Source organism: Leucoraja erinacea, chromosome 5 (assembly GCF_028641065.1).
Source record: "Leucoraja erinacea ecotype New England chromosome 5, Leri_hhj_1, whole genome shotgun sequence".
Lineage (NCBI taxonomy): Eukaryota > Metazoa > Chordata > Chondrichthyes > Rajiformes > Rajidae > Leucoraja > Leucoraja erinaceus.
Window position 1 is genome coordinate 55744415 of NC_073381.1, and position 21420 is coordinate 55765834.

Consider the following 21420-nt stretch of genomic DNA (forward strand, 5'->3'; position numbering starts at 1 on the left):
CATTAAACAATAAAGCAAAATACCCCAAACAGTTATATTTATTTATGCGTCAAATAAGTGGCGTTATCAATTGCACACTACCTCTACCTAGTTTAAGGTACAAGTTGATGCGTAGTCCATCTAACAGTCTATTTGGGATGTCATGCTTTCATCTTTGGACTTAATGCCGAGTCCATCAGTGGATATCTCATCTCATCTCAACCCAGACTTCAATGTGTATGCATAGAATCTGAAGTTTTCAGAAGGGTAAATGGCTGATCGATTAGATTCCCTTCACAGCCATTGTCGATTAGTCAGCTCGGTTCAGCCCTCTATTGGTCTGGTGTGATCATATTCTTGCCAAAGATGAGTGTGTACATTATTTCCTTGGTCTAGGTTATGATGGAGATGGCGAGATCCCTCAGTCTTTGCTGAGATACTAATTATTAGTAAAGAGAAGACTGAAAAGGAAATTCATAGCAATGATCAAATCCTATCAAATGAGGCTATGTGGGCAATTCCAGGATGAACCATTCTATTATTTTATGCATTGCCGAGAAGCATCACCTTCATCAATGGCCAAGATTGCATTTTATAAGACATTGTTCAACCATCCTAACGAAAATGTAATGAGGGAACAACATATGTGGAGTTAGAAATAATTAATGTTTCACGTCAACGCTATTCCAATAAACCATTGACTATTTCTCGGTTCCTTTCTCCATAGATGCTGCCAGACCTTCAGAATCCTTCCAGTATGTTCTATTTCTGTTTCAGATTAACACCATCAGCAGCTTTTTGCTCCAAGTTCTACCATCCTAGTTTGAAATTCCTGTTTGAAAAAATGCACTAAAATGGTGGTGCGAGAGGGGCTCATGCTGGTTTGTTCCAGTGTGGCACATGCAAGGCTCTATGCATACTATATGTGCAGCTCATGATCATATCCGCAGCAGTACACATTAATCATCAGTCCCACAATAAACGTATGTGCGCCATGTGATGGAATGTCTGGACCTCTTACAGTAGCAGAACACTTCACTACAGCTGATTATATTCAAATGCTTTCTACTCAAATGGACCTCAGAATAAGGCATGGTGGCACAACGGTAGTGCAGAGCCGGAGACCCGGGTTCAATCCTGACTACCGACGCAGTTGATACGGAGTTTACGTTCTCCCCGTGACCGCGTGGGTTTTCTCTGTGATCTTCGGTTTCCACCCACACTCCAAAGACATACAGGTTTGTATGTTAATTGGCTTATTATACGTGTAAATTGTCCCTAGTGTGTGTAGGATAGTGTTAATGTGCGGGGGGTGCCTGGTTGGTGCGGATTAAGTGGGCCAAAGGGCCTTGTTCCGCATTGTATCTCTAAACTAAATTAAATAAACTAAAACCAACATTAAAATGTGAGTAGAGCTGCATCTCTTTAAGTCAAGCTTCAGCAGAATTCCTTCCGTCAGTCAGAGCTTGCTTTTCTGTTCATGTCTCACACTGGTTCATTGTTGCATTTACACAGACATATGTGGCAACAACTAGGTCAAAGGTTCACTTCATTACAATTGGTGTCACAGTTGAGTGCCCAGACATCCTTCTTATATGTATACACACTACATGTAGGGAAATAACTAATCCAACATTTCAACATCTCAGGCGTATATTTTGATCAATTTTACACTGCAATTGAACTAAAAATTAAATTAAATCAATAGGTAATATGTTTCATTCCTTTAAATTTCATCTTTGATCCAAAATAAGATTGCACATGATCCATTATCTACTTTTATCCTAAATTCCACTCTCACTGGGAACTGTATTTGTTGGTGCCCATATCATGGTACTCTATGTCACATTAGTTTGTCAAGAAATCCATCACATCTCAGTTCAGTAACAATTGACAAGAAATAGAATACCACCAGTGATGTGATTGCTCATTTTCATCATCTTTTGAAGTAGGCTGTCATTTTTGAACAGTTACCATGAGAACAGTCAGCCCTGGGAAATTTGCTCAGAGGCTTCTAGTCAAATGTCTGGACCATTTGAGCCACGGAAGGTTTCACTTCAGAATTTTAAACCACATTAGCTCTAATTTTGAGGTGGGGGAAAAACACTGGACAATAGGGGGGGGGGGGACAAAGGACATTGGGGACCCGACGTGGGGGGACTGCTGTGGCGGGGGGTGGGGGGGAGGGGGTAGGTGGAGAACAAAAAGATGAGCCGGCGTGCTTTGTAACTTTGTCTGCGCCATAGGTGGCCGCTATTTGTATACATTGGGTATCCAAGCAAAGAATTTCACTGTGCCTAGTCACATGTGACAGTAAAGTATTCCTATTTTTTAAATGTTGCTAGAATTGGTAAACAACCGCACATTGCATCTACAAGAATTAACTGGTGTGTAAGAAGGACAACATAATTTCACACCAATGGAAAGAATGTCATCTTTGCATTAAACACTCAAAGAGGACATTCTTTGTGCTAAACGGCAACAACCCATTACTCTGCAGGTTGAAGAGTCCGGGAAATGGAAACATTCTATAATTTAATATGGAGTGATCTTCTATAACTAGAGTTCATTAAATGAGGGTTAGACCACAGCTAGGCGACAATCTTTTGAATGAGCTGGTAAAATATTTGCTGTAGCTAATACCTGCCCTTCCTGAAAGGTCAAAAGGTTTCATAAAAACTGAACGAACCATTGTTTATCCAGTAAATTTTACATAGTAGAATAGTTAGCATTCATCCATCTGCTAGTGATGATAGTGTGGCTTTGATGTTGTCCAGTTTGGAGAGGGGAATGCTTCATCTGGGTTGCATTGTCTGCTGTGGCTGACTAGGCCTATCCTTGACAGGAAGTCCCTCCCACAGTTTCAACAGGTGAAGTAATCTCTGGCCATTGGATTAGGGAGTGTGTTTCTGTTGATTGTTAATCATTTTGTGACATTGGTTCCTGGCCTCCAGGGTCATGTTGTGGTGCTTCACACCCTTCACTCCCTCTACCTTCCTTGGTCCCCAGCAGCCACTTCCCAGATGTCAGCATCAATATTAAAATGTCATATCTCTTTTAATCGTATCCTTGTAGTTGAAGCTTTGGCCCTCCTCATGGCCAGCATGCATTGGCGACCACCCTGTAGAGCACACCATTTTCCATCCTGTGTACATGTCCAAGCCAGTGGAGACACTTCTGCTTGAGATGCTCAGCATGTTGGCCAGGGAGAGGACAAATTTATTTGGGTTTTGTCCTGCCAAGAAACTGCCAGGATGTGACAAAGACAACGGGAATGAAAATGATTCAGTTTCCGTTGTTGATGTCGGTTAGTCATCCAATCGTCACTGCCACATTAATGTGATGAGGACACATGCTTTGGTTATCATGATCTTGATTGTGAGTTTCCTGTTCTTCCAAGTCTGATTGGTTAACCTCCGAAGGTGGTTGCTGCCTTTCGTGTACGTGAAGTGATTTCCTCAACCAGAGAATGGCTATCTGTCACCGTAGATAATAGGTCGATGGATTTTAGTTTAGTTTAGTTTAGAGATACAGCGCAGAAATAGGTCCATCAGCCCACTGAGTCCGTGCCGTCCAGCGATCCCCACACATAACACTATCCTACACACACTCGGGACAATTTATATTTATAGCAAGCCAATTACCCTACAAACCTGTACATCTTTGGGGTGTGGGAGGAAACTGGAGCTTCTTGGAGAAAACCTACGCAGGTCATGGGGACAACGTACAAACTCCATGCAGACAATACCCACAGTCAGGATCAAACCCAGGTCTATTGCGCTGTATGGCAGCAACTCTATTACTGTGATGCCCGTTCGCCACAGTGCCACCCAAATTAGTTGCCAATTTTCAGCAGTGTGTTATTTAAGGTGATTTCTAGGTGGAATGGAGTGCCCTGGCCCATGACAACAATCTTCTGAATGCTGATTATTAAGGGGCTATCCCACTTGGGCGACCTAACTGGCAAGTTTAGAAGAGTTTAAAAAAATGACATGTTGAAGACATCCTTCGACTATGTAGAAGACCTCCTTCAATCTCCTACGACAATGTTGAAGACTAGCTTCGACTAACTTCGGGAAAATTGGACACCGAATAGTGGAGAATGAAAACGACCTCCTTCGATCTCCCTTCGACTATGATGAAGACTATCTATGACAACCTTCGACTACCCTCGATTACCTACGACTAACATGCCGACCTACAACGACCTACTATGACTAAACCTACGAGTAAAAAAAGTACCATGGCGACCTTTTTTTACTTGCGGGCATTTTTTAACATATTGAAAAAAAACGCTGGGACCTAGCTGAGGCCTCGAGTACGCGGAGACCACTCTCGAGCATGCATTACGAAGACCTCCTACAACCTCGTGTCGACCATGCTGCGAGTATGAGTCGAGGGCAAACTCGCCAGAACTCACGGATTAGGTCGCCCAAGTGGGACAGGCCCTTTAATCGATATTAGTTTCAAGCATGAGACTGTCCATCAGTCCCTGACGTCCTCCTGCCATTGTGGTGATGAGTGCAGCATCATCAGCATACAGGAATACCCTTATAAGCACAGTTCTTACTTTTGTCTTGGCTTTCAACCTTGCTAGATTGAAGAACTTCCCGTCGATTCTGGTGTGTTGATGGTGAGAGCCACCAATATCATTCATGTGTCAAGTGAGCTGCTGTAAGTCTAGACTCCGCTGGCTAGCGAATCTTACATGGCAGAATATTGCACGTTATTGCACTTGGATTTTCATCTTTTAATTTTAACAGAAAATATCTCACCAGTCCTGCACATCCCTGTATTTGCTCCTGCTGAACAAGTTTAAAAAGACAATTTAATGCTTTTGGATCCCCAAAATGTCAGAGTAGAGTTCCCAGCAGTTTTTTTTCCAAAATCACACCCTCTGTTGAACCACTTGGTTCACCTCAGACACATTCTTACCTGACTAAGTATCTAAGCCGTCAACAGTGAACAGATGGCCTGGTGTAGAAATAAGGAACTGCGGATGCTGGTTTACCAAGGAAAGACACAACATGTTGGAGTAATTCAGTGGGTTAGGCAGCATCCCTTGAGAACATGTTGAGGTGATGTTATGGGTCAGGCCCCTTCTTCAGATTTGATGTCCTGTGTCTTGTTGGACCCATTACAATCTCTAGTCTGCCTGACCCGCTGAGTTACTCCAGCTTTTTGTGTCTATCTTCGGTTTAAACCAGCATCTGCAGTTCCTTCCTACACAATTCTACTGTACTTGTTTCCCCCATGTAAAGGGAGTAATCCCATGATTTAGTTCAATCCTTACATTCTGAAGGCTAGCAATCTCAAGCAATCTGTCTCCCTCTACTGCAAAAGTTCCCCTTCTCAGTGACACTCACTATAGGACCACATTCACCATTTTGTAAACTAGTTACACCAGCCTCCAATATTTATTATAAAATTTGTTATGATCTTGGGAACCTTCTGTCCCAGGCTTCACTCACTCCAAGTCATCTGACATAGAGTCTGTTGGGAATCCCTTCTTGACAAGAGCAAGCAAATATATTTTCAAACTGCTTTACCAGGTCAACTGCTCCTCAAGTCATGCAACAAAGCAACTAATGTCAGAAGAATGTGTGTTTCATTGTTGGGTTATACTGCATATGAGGGAGCTTTGACAGGTTGGAGGTTAAGGAACCATGACAACTTGTATCACGCAATCTCTTTTGGTCTCTACTCCATCACAGATCTTCATTTTTATTCTCTTCAATCATCCCACTTCGTCCTGCAGCTGAAATCTCCTTTAATTTCTAATTATTCTCCTGACATATTATTGACTTGAAAGGTTATCATTGTTCCTCCGTCCATTGTTTCTGCTGCCTAATCTACTGAGTTTTTCTAGCATTTTCTGGGTTTTTTCTGTTTTTATTTCAGGTTATTCCAAAACCTGCAATATTTTATTTCCGTTGGTTAATCCACATGTAGCTGATTGGAAGGTTCTGATTGTGGACTGAAGTAAGGCAAACATTCTATTTTCAGGAACAAAAAGAGTTCAACGTGATAAAAATGAACTTAAGAATATAACTCAAAGACAAATTAACTATCAAGTCATGGGGCATCAATTCCAAGGGCAAATAATCATTCTGTATATAGAGAATCATGATCTATATAATTTTAAACAGTGGATAGAAGTTGACAACACAGTGAGACCAAAGACCGTGCAGTATGTTGAAGGTTGTAACAAAAATACAATGAAAGAAGATACGAAACAGTAGTCAGCAATTATGAAACCCAGAACAGAGGAGTAAAGTTGTGCACCAGCAGAAGTCACAGGGTTTTCTAAAAAAAAATTAAGTTGCTTATGTAGCAAAAAGATATTGTGCAAAATAAATCAATTAAAACTAAACAAAGTCAAGAGGTGGAAGCAGCATGTTAACAGTCTGCCATCTAGGGGGTGAAATTTCCCCAGTTGCTAATTTAGCAAAAAGATATGATTATATGCCAAGATTTGTCATTTTGAACTTAAATTAACCTTTTCAGTAAAATCATATCGTGGGAGCTTTATCCCTTTTCAAGTGTAGTGAAATATTAGGGATTGTAACACCCAATCCTACTAATCAATCTGAACATCTGGATCAAACCAGTGACCGCTGTGAAAGGACAGCTGACAACCAGGGAAAGACCTAGTGACGGCCTGGAGAGACTGCCGGCCGGAGGGAACAGACCCCACCGGGGCTGGCATGGGCTAGCTCCTCATGCCAGCAGGATCCATCGTTAATCAGCGTCTTGGATTCACCCATATATTGCTACAAAAAAGACAAGATGAAGAATACCCCTTGAGTTTGCGAGAGCGGGGGCGCAAGATGACTCATCGACAGACCACACGGCAACAGACCTAGGAACGGAACCGACTATGACTATTAGAACTAGCACAGCAATTGACAGAGCAGCAGCACCGGCAGGACATAAGCTACGAAGTTGTATCTGTGGCTGGGAAAAGATAACATCAGAGAAGGGTCTCAAGATCCACCAGGGCAGGAAAAAGTGCCTGAGAGAGCTTGGTGTGGGGCCTCGCATTGACCATTACTTTCTAAGAGGTTGGCCAAATCAGTCGAGGGAAGCCCAGTGGCAGGATAACCACCACAGTCCACAGGGTATCAGCACCCCAGGCAAAGCTCAACCAGGTACAGTACCACCAACGGACACGAGTCCAGAGCCCAACCAGCCACAGTCAGTGGTAGAGAAGGGAAAAAGCCTCAAATCTTGTGGCCTAAATCCTGCCAGAGGAAAGAGTGGGAGACCATTAACACTGACCTCGTCCATCTTCTGGAAGGATTGAAGGGATGTGTGGAAAGAAAACTGGAGAAGATGGGAGACACCATATACAACTATGGGGCGGAGAGATTTGGGGTGAAGGTCATGAAACAGAGGACACAGAAGGAACCAGCACTCCAGTACAAGTCCAGGAGGCAGCAGGAGATCAAAAGACTGGTGAAAGAAAGGAGGGAGCTGAGAAAACAGTGGAGGAAGGCCACAGAGGCAGAAAGGAAAGGACTCGAGGCACTGCCGGCAGAAATAAAGCAGCGCCTGGCAATCCTGCGAAGAGCAGAATGCCTGAGAAAGCAACACAAGAAGAAAGAACGGGCGAGGACAAGTTTCTACAGAGATCCGTATAAGTTTGTCAAGGAGAAGAGCGGGATCCTGAGAGTACCTGTAAGGGAACTGGAGGAGCACCTGAGGAAGACGTACTCTGACAACCGGAGGCATGAGCCAGTCACCATTCCAGATGACATGCCACCTATCCACCCACCTGAGCACCAGATGGACATAAGGCCTCCTACATGGAAGGAGGTGGAGAACACAGTCAAACGGGCAAGAACAGCATCAGCCCCAGGGCCCAATGGCATTCCATACAGGCTCTATAAGAACACCCCTGGTGCCCTGAAATACCTTTGGAAGTTAATGAAAGTAGCATGGGGGAAAGGAATCATACCTATGGCATGGCGAAGGGCAGGAGGGATCTTAATTCCCAAAGAAAAGAACTCCTCAACCATTAGCCAATTCCGCCAGATCAGCCTTTTGAACGTGGAAGGAAAGATCTTCTTTGGAGTGGTGACCCAAAGATTCTTAGCATTTTTGCAAAGCAACAACTTCATTGACTCGTCAGTGCAGAAAGCAGGGGTACGTGGTTTCTCAGGATGTCTGGAACATGCAAATGTCATCTGGCACCAGATACAAACTGCCAAGAAGGAAAAGATAGAGCTGCATGTGGTTTTCTTAGATCTTGCCAATGCCTTTGGATCGGTGCCCCATGAGACTCTTTGGGCAGTTTTTAATTTCTTCCAGGTCCCAGAGGTCATGACAAAGCTGGTAAAAGCTACTTCCAGGACCTCCAGTTCTGCGTCACAACACAGGACAACACCACCGCCTGGCAGCACCTTGAGGTAGGCATAATGGCAGGCTGTACCGTTTCTCCTCTGGTTTTCATCAAGGCAATGGAGCTCATCATTCGAGCATCACAATGGGTGGTCGGAGGGGAATGCTTGAAGAGTGGGCTGCGTCTTCCTCCAATCAGGGCGTACATGGATGACATGATCACAATAACAACAACAAAAGCATGCACCAAACGCCTGCTGGATAAACTCCAGGGAAACATCAAATGGGCACGAATGGAGATTAAACCCAGAAAATCCTGCAGTATTTCCATCGTCAAAGGCCGGCTCACTGACGAAAGGTTCCGCATCAATAACGAGAATACCAAATGTCCTGGAGAAGCCTGTCAAAAGCCTCGGGCGATGGTGCACCACATACCTCAAGGTGGTACACCACATACCAGAGCAGGTGGAACAACTCAGGCAGGACACCCTTGGGCAAGAGTGACCATAATATGGTTGAGTTCTTCATTAGGATAGAGAGTGACATTGTTAATTCAGAAACAAGGGTCCTGAACTTAAAGAAAGGTAACTTCGAGGGTATGAGACGTGAATTGGCCAAGATAGACTGGCAATTGATTCTTAATGGGTTGATGGTGGATATGCAATGGAAGGCATTTAAAGACTGCATGGATGAACTACAACAATCGTTCATCCCAGTTTGGCAAAAAAATAAATCAGGAAAGGTAGTGCATCCGTGGATAACAAAGGAAATCAGGGATAGTATCAAAACAAAAGATGAAGCGTACAAATTAGCCAGATAAAGCAGCCTACCAGAGGACTGGGAGGAGGACAAAGGGCTTAATTAGGAAAGGGAAAATAGATTATGAAAGAAAACTGGCAGGGAACATAAAAACTGACTGCAAAAGCTTTTATAGATATGTGAAGAGAAAAAGATTAGTTAAAACAAATGTAGGTCCCTTGCAGTCAGAAACAGGTGAATTGATCATGGGGAACAAGGGCATGGCAGACCAATTGAATAACTACTTTGGTTCTGTCTTCACTAAGGAAGACATAAATTATCTGTCGGAAATAGCAGGGGACCGGGAGTCAAATGAAATGGAGGAACTGAGTGAAATCCAGGTTAGCCGGGAAGTGGTGTTAGGTAAATTGAATGGATTAAAGGCCGATAAATCCCCAGGGCCAGATAGGCTGCATCCCAGAGTACTTAAGGAAGTAGCCCCAGAAATAGTGGATGCATTAGTGATAATTTTTCAAAACTCTTTAGATTCTGGAGTAGTTCCTGAGGATTGGAGGGTAGCTAATGTAACCCCACTTTTAAAAAAGGGAGGGAGAGAGAAAACGGGGAATTACAGACCAGTTAGTCGGTAGTGGGGAAACTGCTAGAATCAGTTATTAAATATGGGATAGCAGCACATTTGGAAAGTGGTGAAATCATTGGACAAAGTCAGCATGGATTATGAAAGGTAAATCATGTCTGACGAATCTTATAGAATTTTTAGAGGATGAAACTAGCAGAGTGGATAAGGGAGAACCAGTGGATGTGTTATATCTGGACTTTCAGAAGGCTTTAGAAAAGGTCCCACATAAGAGATTAGTATACAAACTTAAAGCACACGGTTTTGGGGGTTCACTATTGATGTGGATAGAGAACTGGCTGGCAGACAGGAAGCAAAGAGTTTCATTTCACTGCATATCTCGTATGTGTATGTGACAAATAAACTTGACTTGACTTGACTTGACTTGAGTAAACGGGTCCTTTTCAGAATGGCAGGCAGTGACTAGTGGGGTACTGCAAGGCTCAGTGCTGGGACCCCAGCTATTTACGATATATATTAATGATTTGGACGAGGGAATTGAATGCAACATCTCCAAGTTTGCGGATGACACGAAGCTGGGGGCCAGTGTTAGTTAGCTGTGTGGAGGATGCTAGGAGGCTGCAAGGTGATTTGGATAGGCTGAGTGATTGGGCAAATGCATGGCAGATGCAGTATAATGTGGATAAATGTGAGGTTATCCACTTAGGTGGCAAAAACAGGAAAGTAGACTGTTATCTGAATTGTGGCCGATTAGGAAAGTGGGAGATGCAACGAGACCTGGGTGTCATGGTACACCAGTCTTTAAAAGTAGGCATGCAGGTGCAGCAGGCAGTGAAGAAGGCGAATGGTATGTTAGCATTCATAGCAAAAGGATTTGAGTATAGGAGCAGGGAGGTTCTACTGCAGTTGTACAGGGTCTTGGTGAGACCACACCTGGAGTATTGCGTACAGTTTTGGTCTCCTAATCTGCGGAAAGACATTCTTGCCATAGAGGGAGTGCAGGGAAGGTTCACCAGACTGATTCCTGGGATGTCAGGACTTTCATATGAAGAAAGACTGGATAGACTCGGTTTGTACTCGCTAGAATTTAGAAGATTGAGGGGGGATCTTATAGAAACTTACAAAATTCTTAAGGGGTTGGACAGGCTAGATGCAGGAAGATTGTTCCCGATGTTGGGGAAGTCCAGAACAAGGGGTCACAGTTTAAGGATAAGGGGAAATCTTTTAGGACCGAGATGAGGAAAACATTTTTCATACAGAGAGTGGTGAATCTCTGGAATTCTCTGCCACAGAAGGTAGTTGAGGCCAGTTCATTGGCTATATTTAAGAGGGAGTTAGATGTGGCCCTTGTGGCTAAAGGGATCAGGGGGTATGGAGAGAAGGCAGGTACAGGATACTGAGTTGGATGATCAGCCATGATCATATGAAATGGCGGGTGCAGGCTCGAAGGGCCGAATGGCCTACTCCTGCACTATTTTCTATGTTTCTATGTTTCTATGATACAATCAGTGGCCTCAAGCAAATCAACAACACTGCTCTCCCAGGGAAGCTGAAGCTTTGGTGCCTTCAATTCGCTCTAGTGCCCCGACTCATGTGGCCAATTACCATCTACGAGGTCACTTTATCCCATGTCAACCAGCTGGAGAGACTGGTGAACTCACAAATGAGGAAGTGGCTTGGGCTACCGAGATGCCTCAGCAGCATAGGGGTCTATGGGAATGGAGCCCTCTCACTGACATGACACTAACAGAATCCCGGGACCCAATAATAAGAGGTGTTCGCTCCAACCCTAGCAACAGGGAAGAAATGGACTCCAGCAGCAGTGGCAAAATCCACCCTCCAACACCGGGACATAGTGGGCCATGTCCAACAAGGCCGAGGGGGCTTTGGCCTGAGAGCAATGAAACCTACCTGGCAAAAGGCTACTCCAGCCGAACATCGGCACCTGGTGGTGGAGGAGGTGCGCCACCAGGAAGAAGCAGCCAGGTGTGCCAAAGCCATATCCCAAGCCAAACAAGGCCGCTGGATGATGTGGGATGGCGTTGAAAGGAGAAAGATCACATGGAGAGAGCTGTGGACCATGGAGTCAAATAAGTTGAGCTTCATTATCAGAGCCACAAATGACGTCCTTCCCTCTCCCACAAACCTAGATCTTTGGTTGGGAGAGGATCCAGCCTGCCTCCTGTGTGCAGTTCCAGCAAACCTCAAGCACATCCTGGTCGGTTGTAAGACCAGCCTAACACACAGCAGATACACCTGGCGACACAACCAGGTGCTGAGGTGTTTGGCAGCTGAACTCGAGTGCAGGTGAGTTACCACCAACGCCATGCCTATCAATGCCCAGATAACATTCCTGCAAATAACATCCTTCATCCGGGAAGGAGAGAAACGGAGGACTAGCCCCTCGCCTCTCAACTTATGCCCACTGAACGCAGCCAGGAACTGGGAGATGCGTGTTGACCTAGGCCAGAGGCTTTCGTTCCCAGTTGAAATCGCAGTTACCAACCTGCGACCAGACCTCGTTCTCTGGTCCAACTCCTGTCGGCGTGTTTTCATCATTGACCTGATGGTCCCATTAGAGGAGGCTGTGGACGAGGCTTATGAAAGGAAAAAGCTTCGATATTCAAACCTTGCAACAGAGGCAGAGGAGAGAGGTTGGAGGTTAAGGGTGTGTCCAGTGGAGGTGGGGTGCAAGGGCTTTGTAGCCAGTTCTACCGCAAGGCTCCTGAGGGAAGTAGGTCAAAGGGCAGGCACAAAGGATGGTAATAAAATAACTAGCCATTGCCGCCGAATGGAGCAGTCACTGGCTGTGGCTGAAGAGGAAAGATGCTGTCTGGGCTGCCACGTGACCATCTAGAGGCTAGCAATAAGACACACACCCAGGTCTGATCTCCCTGCGGTGGGCCTGCCTCGACTGAGGATGTCTTGTGATAAAAGGCCGAAACACCCAGTGACGTTGAGGTACACAACTGAAGATGTGTCTAATTGTTAGCAAATTCACTTGGTGGTCATCCCCATGAATGTCAATTGTAGTGAAATCTTAGGGATTGTAACACCCAGTCCTACTAATCAAACTTAACCTACCTTATTCCTACTTCACCATCTACTGTAGTTCCTGTTTTCCCAATTTAATCTGTTTCTTATTTTTCTACTCAACCATTATTCTTCTACTCTTTGCTGAAACAGAAATTAAACTAATCCCCTCCTAGACTATTTCACTTTAAATGTACTTTAGTGACAATGAGTCCCTCACAAAATTATTCTATGTGAGAAAGTTTAGCTACTTGCTGTTTTAGCTACCGATCATGCTCTCTTCTTTTCTAGCCCAGATATTCTGTGAAAGTTACTTGGAATTGATAAATGTATTTTCTTTCATTGTAAAACATATTTCATACATCACTTGAATCCTGATCAATCCTGGTTGATCATCCACATTCAGTCCCCCTTTCCAACCTTCTCCTCATATCCCTTCAGCTATTAGAACTATTTCTTGTAGAATATATTTAACTTGGTTTTAATTGCAACTGTGGTATAGGATTCTACAGGTTCAACACATAACTTCCCTTTGTCTTAGTCTTTAATGGCTGAAATTCCTGATCCCTGATCTTGCATTCATCCACCACTTGGAACATCCTTTCTGCATCACATCCTGTGTAAAATGTATAAGTTTCTCCTCTGATATTTTTTGACTGACATATGAAGAAAGATTTGAGTCACTTAGGTTCATGTACAAGGAAGTAAAACAATATCAGAGGTATTTTTATGACCAAGTTCTGATGACCACCAGGTTCAAGAATAGCTTCTTCCCAACAACTATCAGGCTCTTGAACACTACACCACACTAACCTCATCTATGAATGTCAATGGACTGTCTTTAGTTGCACTAAGGACATTGGGTTATATTTCTTGCACTAGTATTGTGGTCATTAATTAATTTAATTCTTTGTTTGTATATTTTCTACGTGTATTGTGTTTGCAGGCCTGCTATACTGCTGCGTAAGAATTACATTGTTCCCTTGTCAATATATGTGACAATCAAACAGTCTTGACTTGACTCTTGAGTTGAAGTATTTAAAATTTGTTTTCAAGTGTTATCAGCGAGCTTGGATTCTAAGCAATGCTAGGAAGTTCGTTGTATGCGATGTGGTTAAGATGCAGATGGGACAATTATGTTGGAAGTATGTCATCAAACATGTATGGATGGTTGCATTATTTGTCTCCCCCCAAATGCTGAAGAATATAAGAAAGAAAGATACATATCTAGAGGAGTATGTTAGAAATTAATAGTGTAGGCAGGATCTGCAGATGCTGGTTTACATCGAAGATAGACACAAATTGCTGGATGCTGCTTGACCCACTGACTTACTCCAGCATTTTGTGTTTATGTTAGAAATGAAACTAGTTTCAAGTTGCAGAGAGAGAAGGGAGAGACAGGGATAATAAAATGGAAGTTCAGTGCCCAGGAGACATGAAATTAGGCAAGTAGTGGCTGTGCTTGCTGAAAGGGGGTGGTAATAGTGTGTCTGGAGGAGGAGACTAATAAAATCTGAAAAAAAAAGCAGTGAGCATGAGTGACCAAGAAACTGAATGCTAGAAACATGAGTTACAAATCTGCAAACTGAATGGTTTATTGTCTGGAATTGCTGAATTTGGTAATTAATCATACCTAGTCTAAAGATGAGATGCTACTGTGATAGACAATAGACAATAGGTGCAGGAGTAGGTCATTCGGCCCTTCGAGCCAGCACCGCCATTCAATGTGATCATGGCTGATCATCCACAATCAGTACCCCGTTCCTGCCTTCATAAAGGTTATTAACTCAAAACATTAACTCTGTTTCTTCGTCTACAGATGCTGATTGTGAGAAGTTCCAAAATGCTAGGTTATTATTTCAGATTTACAACAATTGCAGTCTTTGGCTGATAGAAAATCAACAGATTATCTTATTCAGTCTCAATCCCTCTTTATATAAATATCACGGCAATTGAGATAAGCAAATGCTACAACTTCCACAAACTTTGAATCATTGAATGTTTGAAAGTGGAAGTTGAAACAGATTATTTACTGATATTTGCTTTGCACGAATCAATAGCAGAATCTCCTCATGATGATACAAAGAGAGTAGATCTCACTGCAAAACACAAAGTGCAGAAGGAACTCAGCAGGTCAAGCAGTGTGTGTGGAGGGAATGGACTGGTGATTTTTCAGGTCGGGACTCTTCTTTGTCAGTAGACTTCACTATTTGGCACAAGTTAGGATTTAGTTATTGAAGATTGCTATGATGACAAACTACCGGTAGCCTAAGAAAGATTTTCACTTGGGGTTATACTTAGTAAAAAATTACATAGAAAATAGAAAACATTAAACATTCCAACAGTCCTGATTTTGTTTAGTAAGAAACATGTTTAAGATAAGAAAAATGAAAACACTTTTCTTTATAGTATACTACATGGCAAACATCACAGGGAATGTCTTTAGGGACAAACTGATCAAATATACCTCCATAACTTAAACAAACAATTCCGCCAAAAGATCAAGTCAATTCATGCGAAGGGTTGTTTTGTATTAAATATGAAATACCTAATGATAACATAACTTTCCTGTTTTGAGTAGAAGAAACATTGACCTAGACTTTATACTGATCCCTTTAATACCACAACATAATTCCTTTACTAATCCATAACATGTGAAAGAACTTATTCTAAACTTTGAAAGAACGCAGCAGATGGAGGAATATGCTCACGAACTATTGCCAGCTATCCTTCGTGAATTGTTAGGTTTTTGAAATAAATATAATACATTGAGTTGCATATACTGTAAAAGGTTGGCAGTAGATAGCTTTTAACTTAAAGTAACTCACTTTTCCCTTTGCAAGTTGTTAGGAAGAATATTTATAACTTCTAACACAAATGTCAATTTATCTCAGGTTCTTCTCAAGAAATTAAAGTGTATGCTTAAAAACATGGAGAATATTTTCAATGAAAAGTTTCTGTAGCGATACAATACTTTAAAAATGCAATTTAGTGATAAATTTCCATTATAGCTAACCAGCAAAGATGTAGTAGTGTATCACATCTTGGTGGTAGTGCAGATTGAACAGGAGTGACTTGGCAGAGTTTTATAACCTCCTAATTCTCTTTTTTCAGAAGTGAGCATGAAACAGGATTGGATATTACAGTAACTTGCATCTGCCATTGGCAACAGAAAAAAATATTTAGTTGCTGTGTTTCAGGAATATGATTAAAAAATGTGATTGAAACTAGTAATTCATCAAAGAAAATATGCTAAAATTACACACTCGTTTGCATTTTCAAATATTTATTTCCATAATCATAATGTTCCAGTCCATTTATTCCCTAGACTTCTCTTTTTTTGGTCATTTGGCTGCTAAGAATACAACTCAGTAAAAATACTGGGAAAATACTGGGAACACAATTATTTACGCTATGTACAAATTTATAAAATCATCGAGGAGGTCCTTTTGAAAATATTCTTGTATTTTAATTACAGTGGAACTTGAACCAACTTCTTCATAATTGGTGTCCACTAGGCAACACACCTTATTTATTTCACAAAAAGGGTGGTGGGTGAATGTAACAAGCTGCCAAAGGAAGTAGTTGAGGCTGGGACTATGCCATCGTTTAAGAGACAGTTAGACAGGCACATGGAAAGGACAGGTTTGGAGGGATATGGACCAAGCGCAGGCAAGTGGGTCTCATGTCACTGGGACATTGTTGGCCGGTGTGGGCAGGTTGGGCCGAAGGGCCTGTTTCCACACTGCATCACTATGACTCTATTTAAATCTGTACTCACTATTGAAATTTATTATTGCCTTATATATAAATATATATATATCTGTGGAAGGAAATGGACATACGACGTTTAAACCAAGTTTGAAGATGAGGTCCACCAGCTTACATTGAACATTTCGGGAATGGAATATTCTTGTATTTTAGATGATAGAGTGAGAATAGAATGGAGAGTTGGAATAACAGCCCACAACATCTTCCCCACTATTATCAGACTCTTGTATAGACCTTCATATGCCAAGGATGAATTCCCTTTCTTCCAATCTACCTCTTTGTGGTCCTTGCTGTAATGTTTTGCCTGCACTTTCTCTGTAGCTGTAACATTATACTTTGCACCGTTTCTTTGCTCTTCTGCAGTAACTTTTGTACAATTTATAGAATGATTTGCCAGGATAGCATGCAAAACTAATTTTCTCCACTGTATTTCGATACTCGTGACAATAATGAATTAATATAATTTCTAATACCAGAAATGGAGGTGTTTTGCAAAGCAGTCACTTAATCTGTGTTTGATTTCCATAATGTAAAGGAGACAATTTTTTTTCCTAAACTGGGACTCTTGCCTCTTATCCAAGTGAGATATAAATGTCAATTAGTATTACAAGTGTGAGATACGTTATGACTGCTCAGATGCCATTAAATTAATCTCCTTGCACAAGGAACTGATGAACATGCCAACAGAGACAAGCAGATACAAGAAACTGCAGATGCTGGAATCTTGAACAAAACACAAAGTGCTGGTGAACTCAGTGAGTCAGGGTATCATGGACAGATGACATTTTGGGTCCCTTCAGAGCTGCAGTCTGCCCCACAATGTTCCTTCAGCACTTTGTGTTTTGAACACGGCATCAGAGTTAGAAAGATAGAAAATAGGTGCAGGAGTAGCCCGTTCGGCCCTTCGAGCCAGCACTGCCATACAACATGATATTAGCTGATCATTCAGAATCAATACCCTGCTTTTTACCCATATCCCTTGATTCCGTTAGCCCAAAGCTATATTCAACTCTCTCTTGAACATATTCAGTGAATTGGTCTCCACTGCCTTCTATGACAGAGAATTCCACAGATTCGGTGGAGGCGGGTTCTCTGGATGCTTTCAAGAGAGAGCTAGATAAGGCTCTTAAAAATAGCGGAGTCAGCGGATATGGGGAGAAGGCAGGAATGGGGTACTGATTGGGGATGAACAGATTTTACACAGATTGGGGATGAACAGCCATGATCACCTTGAATGTCGGTGCTGGCTCGAAGGGCCAAATTGCCTACTCATGCACCTATTGTCTATTGTCTATTAACAACAGGGAAGTGACCCGCGAGATGAACGTCATGGTGGATAACGCCCGGTTACGGTCCCAGCCCGTCCTCACGTACCTCGGTTGAACATATTCAGTGAATTGGTCTCCACTGCCTTCTATGACAGAGAATTCCACAGATTCACAACTCTGGGTGAAAAGGTTTTTCCTCATCTCAGTCCTGAATGGCCTACCCCTTATTCTTAAACGGTGATCCCTGGTTCTGGACTCCCCCAACATGAGGAACATTTTTCCTGCATCTAGCCTGTCCAATCCCTGGAGAATTTTATGTTTCTATAAGATCCCTTCTCAACCTTCTAAATTGCAGTGAATATATGCCCTGTCGATCCATTCTTTCATCATTTGTCAGTCCCGCCATCCCGGGAATTAACCTGGTGAACCTACGCTGCACTCCCTCAATAGCAAGAATGTCCTTCCTCAAGCTAGGAGACCAAAACTGCACACAATACTTCAGGTGTGGTCTCACCAGGGCCCTGTACAACTGTAGTAAGACCTCCTTGCTCCTATACTCAAATACTCTCACTATGAAGACCAACATGCTTTCTTCACTGCCTGCTTACTTTCAGTGACTTATGTACAAGGACACCCAGGTCTCGTTGCACTTTGCCCTTTGTCTTCCTCTGCTGAATTCTACATTTTTCCCAGTCCCCCAGTTTGCTGCTTCCTCTGGCCAATTTGTATGCCTCTTTTTTTGGATTTAATACTATCCTTAAATTTCCTCGTTAGCCATGGTTGAGCTGCCTTCCCCGTTTCATTTTTACACCAGGCAGGGATGAAGAATTTTTGTAATTCATCCATGCGATCTTTAATGCATCTCCACTGTCAACCCTTTAAGTGTCATTTTCCAGTCTATCCTAGCCAATTCCCGTCATACAATAAAAATTACCTTTCTTTAAGTTCAGGGCCCTCGTCACTGAGTTGACTGTGTCACTATCCATCTTAATGCAGAATTCCACCATATTAATTGCGTTGGGAGGCAGCAAGGTGTTATTTCCGACAGTGTCGGACATTTGGCTCTAAATTAGAATGAGAAACAAAAAACTCAGAAGATGCAAGTCACTCTCCAAACAATTCACACTGATAGAACACTTCATAGTTATACTAATTTTGTGCTGCATGTTAGATATGTCAACTTTCTTAAGGGCCTGTCCCGCTGTAGCAACCTAATTGGCGAGTTTAGAAGAGTTTAGAAGAGACTCATACTCGCAGCATGGTCGACACGAGGTCCTAGGAGGTCTTTATAACTCTCCTTCATGCTCGAGAGTAGTCCCCGCGTACTCGAGGCCTCAGCTAGGTTGTGGCGTATTTTTCAAACATGCTGAAAAATGCCCGCAAGTAAAAAAAGGTTGCCATGGAAAAAATAGATATTTTGTTACTCATGGGTTTAGTCGAGGTAGGTCGTAGTAGATCGGCAGGTTATTCGTAGGTAATCGAAGGCAATCAAAGGTAATCGAAGGTAATCAAGGATAGTCGAAGGTAAAGCTCGTTGAGAAAAAAAAGGTAAACCGACCTGTAATGCTTGCTAAACTTTATTAAAAGTTGTCTGGCTTCTTAAAAGTGTCTCCACTCCTTCTCCCCCCCCCCTTCTCCCCACTTCTCTCCCCTTCTCTCTCTCCCCCCCCCCCCCCCCCCCCCCCCCCCCCCCCCCCCCCCCCCCCCCCCCCCCCCCCCCCCCCCCCGCCACTGTCTAAAGGACTTACCATAACTGTGCCAGCCGTCTTATACCTTCCTGTTCATCGCGGGTGTGAATTGCAGACAGCGCTCCCCCACTTTCCCTGGCCCCCGCCTTTGCTAAGCGTTTGTGTGTGTGTGTGTGTGTGTGTGTGTGTGCAGACGGTCGATCTGGCTCGCGGTTTCATCGCTGACTGTCGATCCAACTCAAGGTTTTCTTTAAGCGAATGCCCTCGAGCTTGAAGGTCGAAGACAGTCGCTGAAAAGTCGCGTTAGAGGAAGAGGCCCTTTAGAAGGCTTAGTGAGTTCGGCATGTCCCCAACAACCCTCACCAACTTCTACAGATGCGCCATAGAAAGCACTTTTTGAAATACATCACAGTTTGGTTTGGGAACAACTCCATCCAAAACTGAAAGAAATTGCAGCGAATAGTGAATGCAGCCCAGATCATGACACAAACCAACCTCCCTTCCATTCACTCCATTTATACACCACGCTGCCTCAGCAAGGCCACCAGCATACTCAAAGACGAGTTGCACACTGGCCATCCATTCTCTTCCCCTCTATCATCGGGCAAAATGTACAGGTGTGAAAATACACACCTCCAGATTCAGGGACAGATTCTTCCCAGTTGTTATCAGGCATCTGATCCATCCTACTGCAACTAGAGAGCAGTCCTGAACTACTATCTACCTTTTCGGGGACCTTCGGACTATCTTTGATCGGACTTTACTGGCTTTACCTTGTACTAAACATTATCCTCTTATTATGTAAATGGCTCGATTATAATCATGTATTGTCTTTCCACTGACTGGTTAGCACCCAACAAAAGCTTTTCACTGTACCTCGGTGCACGTGACAATAAACTAAAACTGAATTGAACTGAAACTGATGATGAAATGTATGTTCTATCCATTTTTCAGGCTATTACAAAAGATAGCAAGGCAAAATTTGAATAAGAGCTGAGTCATTCTCCTCTTGTGCTTGCCAGTATTTGGCATTCATGAATTACCAACACTTCAGAGGGATTTCGTTAACTAATGAAATCCCTCTGAAGTGTTGGTAATTCATGAACATGAATTGCATTTTTGTGTTGCAAAACATGGTGTAGTAATTCAAGTTTGAATATTTTTGTCATAATAAGGTACCTTTTTACTGATCCCACAATAACCAACTGATTAATACGGAATGACGATGTCGAGCATTATCAACTGTAAAACTTATGCAAAGTCCCGCTTTTACGACTCTTCTTGTATTATATGGCACTACAACCAGCTCAGCCAAATCCAAGAATTCTCAATTGGGCAGCCATGAGGCATTGTGGATCATCGTCATCAGAAATGTACACTACCATAATGTGAAATTATATGCATATTTTTTACTCTCCATTGTAATCAAGCCAAGGGATCAAACAAAAAGTGCTGGAAACACTCTGCAGGTCAAGCAGCATCTGTTAACATTTCACATCTCCTTCCACAGATGCTGCCTGACCTGTTGAATCCTTTTAGGATTCTGTGGATTTTTTCCAGATTTTCAATGTCAACAGTGTTTTGATTTTTAAGCCAGGGGATCAATCCCGGTTCAATGATGAATTCAGGTGGATAAACACTAGGCAGCACCAAGCAAATAAGGCGTCATTCGACAGAAGCTGTAGCATGTGTTACACCGTAAAACCACAGTCAATCGACAGAGCCAGTGAGGGCTCAGGATAAATTTCTGCAATACTACTACATCTTATCATGAATGGTGGTCAGCAATTAAACAATCAAGGGACGGAGGAAGCTCCAAGAACACCCCCACCTTAAGTGTGTAGTAAAGAACTGCAAATGCTGGTTTAAATCGAAAATGGACACAAAATACTGGAGTAACAGCGGGACAGGCAACATCACTGGAGAGAAGGATGTTTCAGGTCGAGACCCTTCTTCAAACCGAATATGCTGATGACCTGGCCATCCTACTCAGTAAGCCATC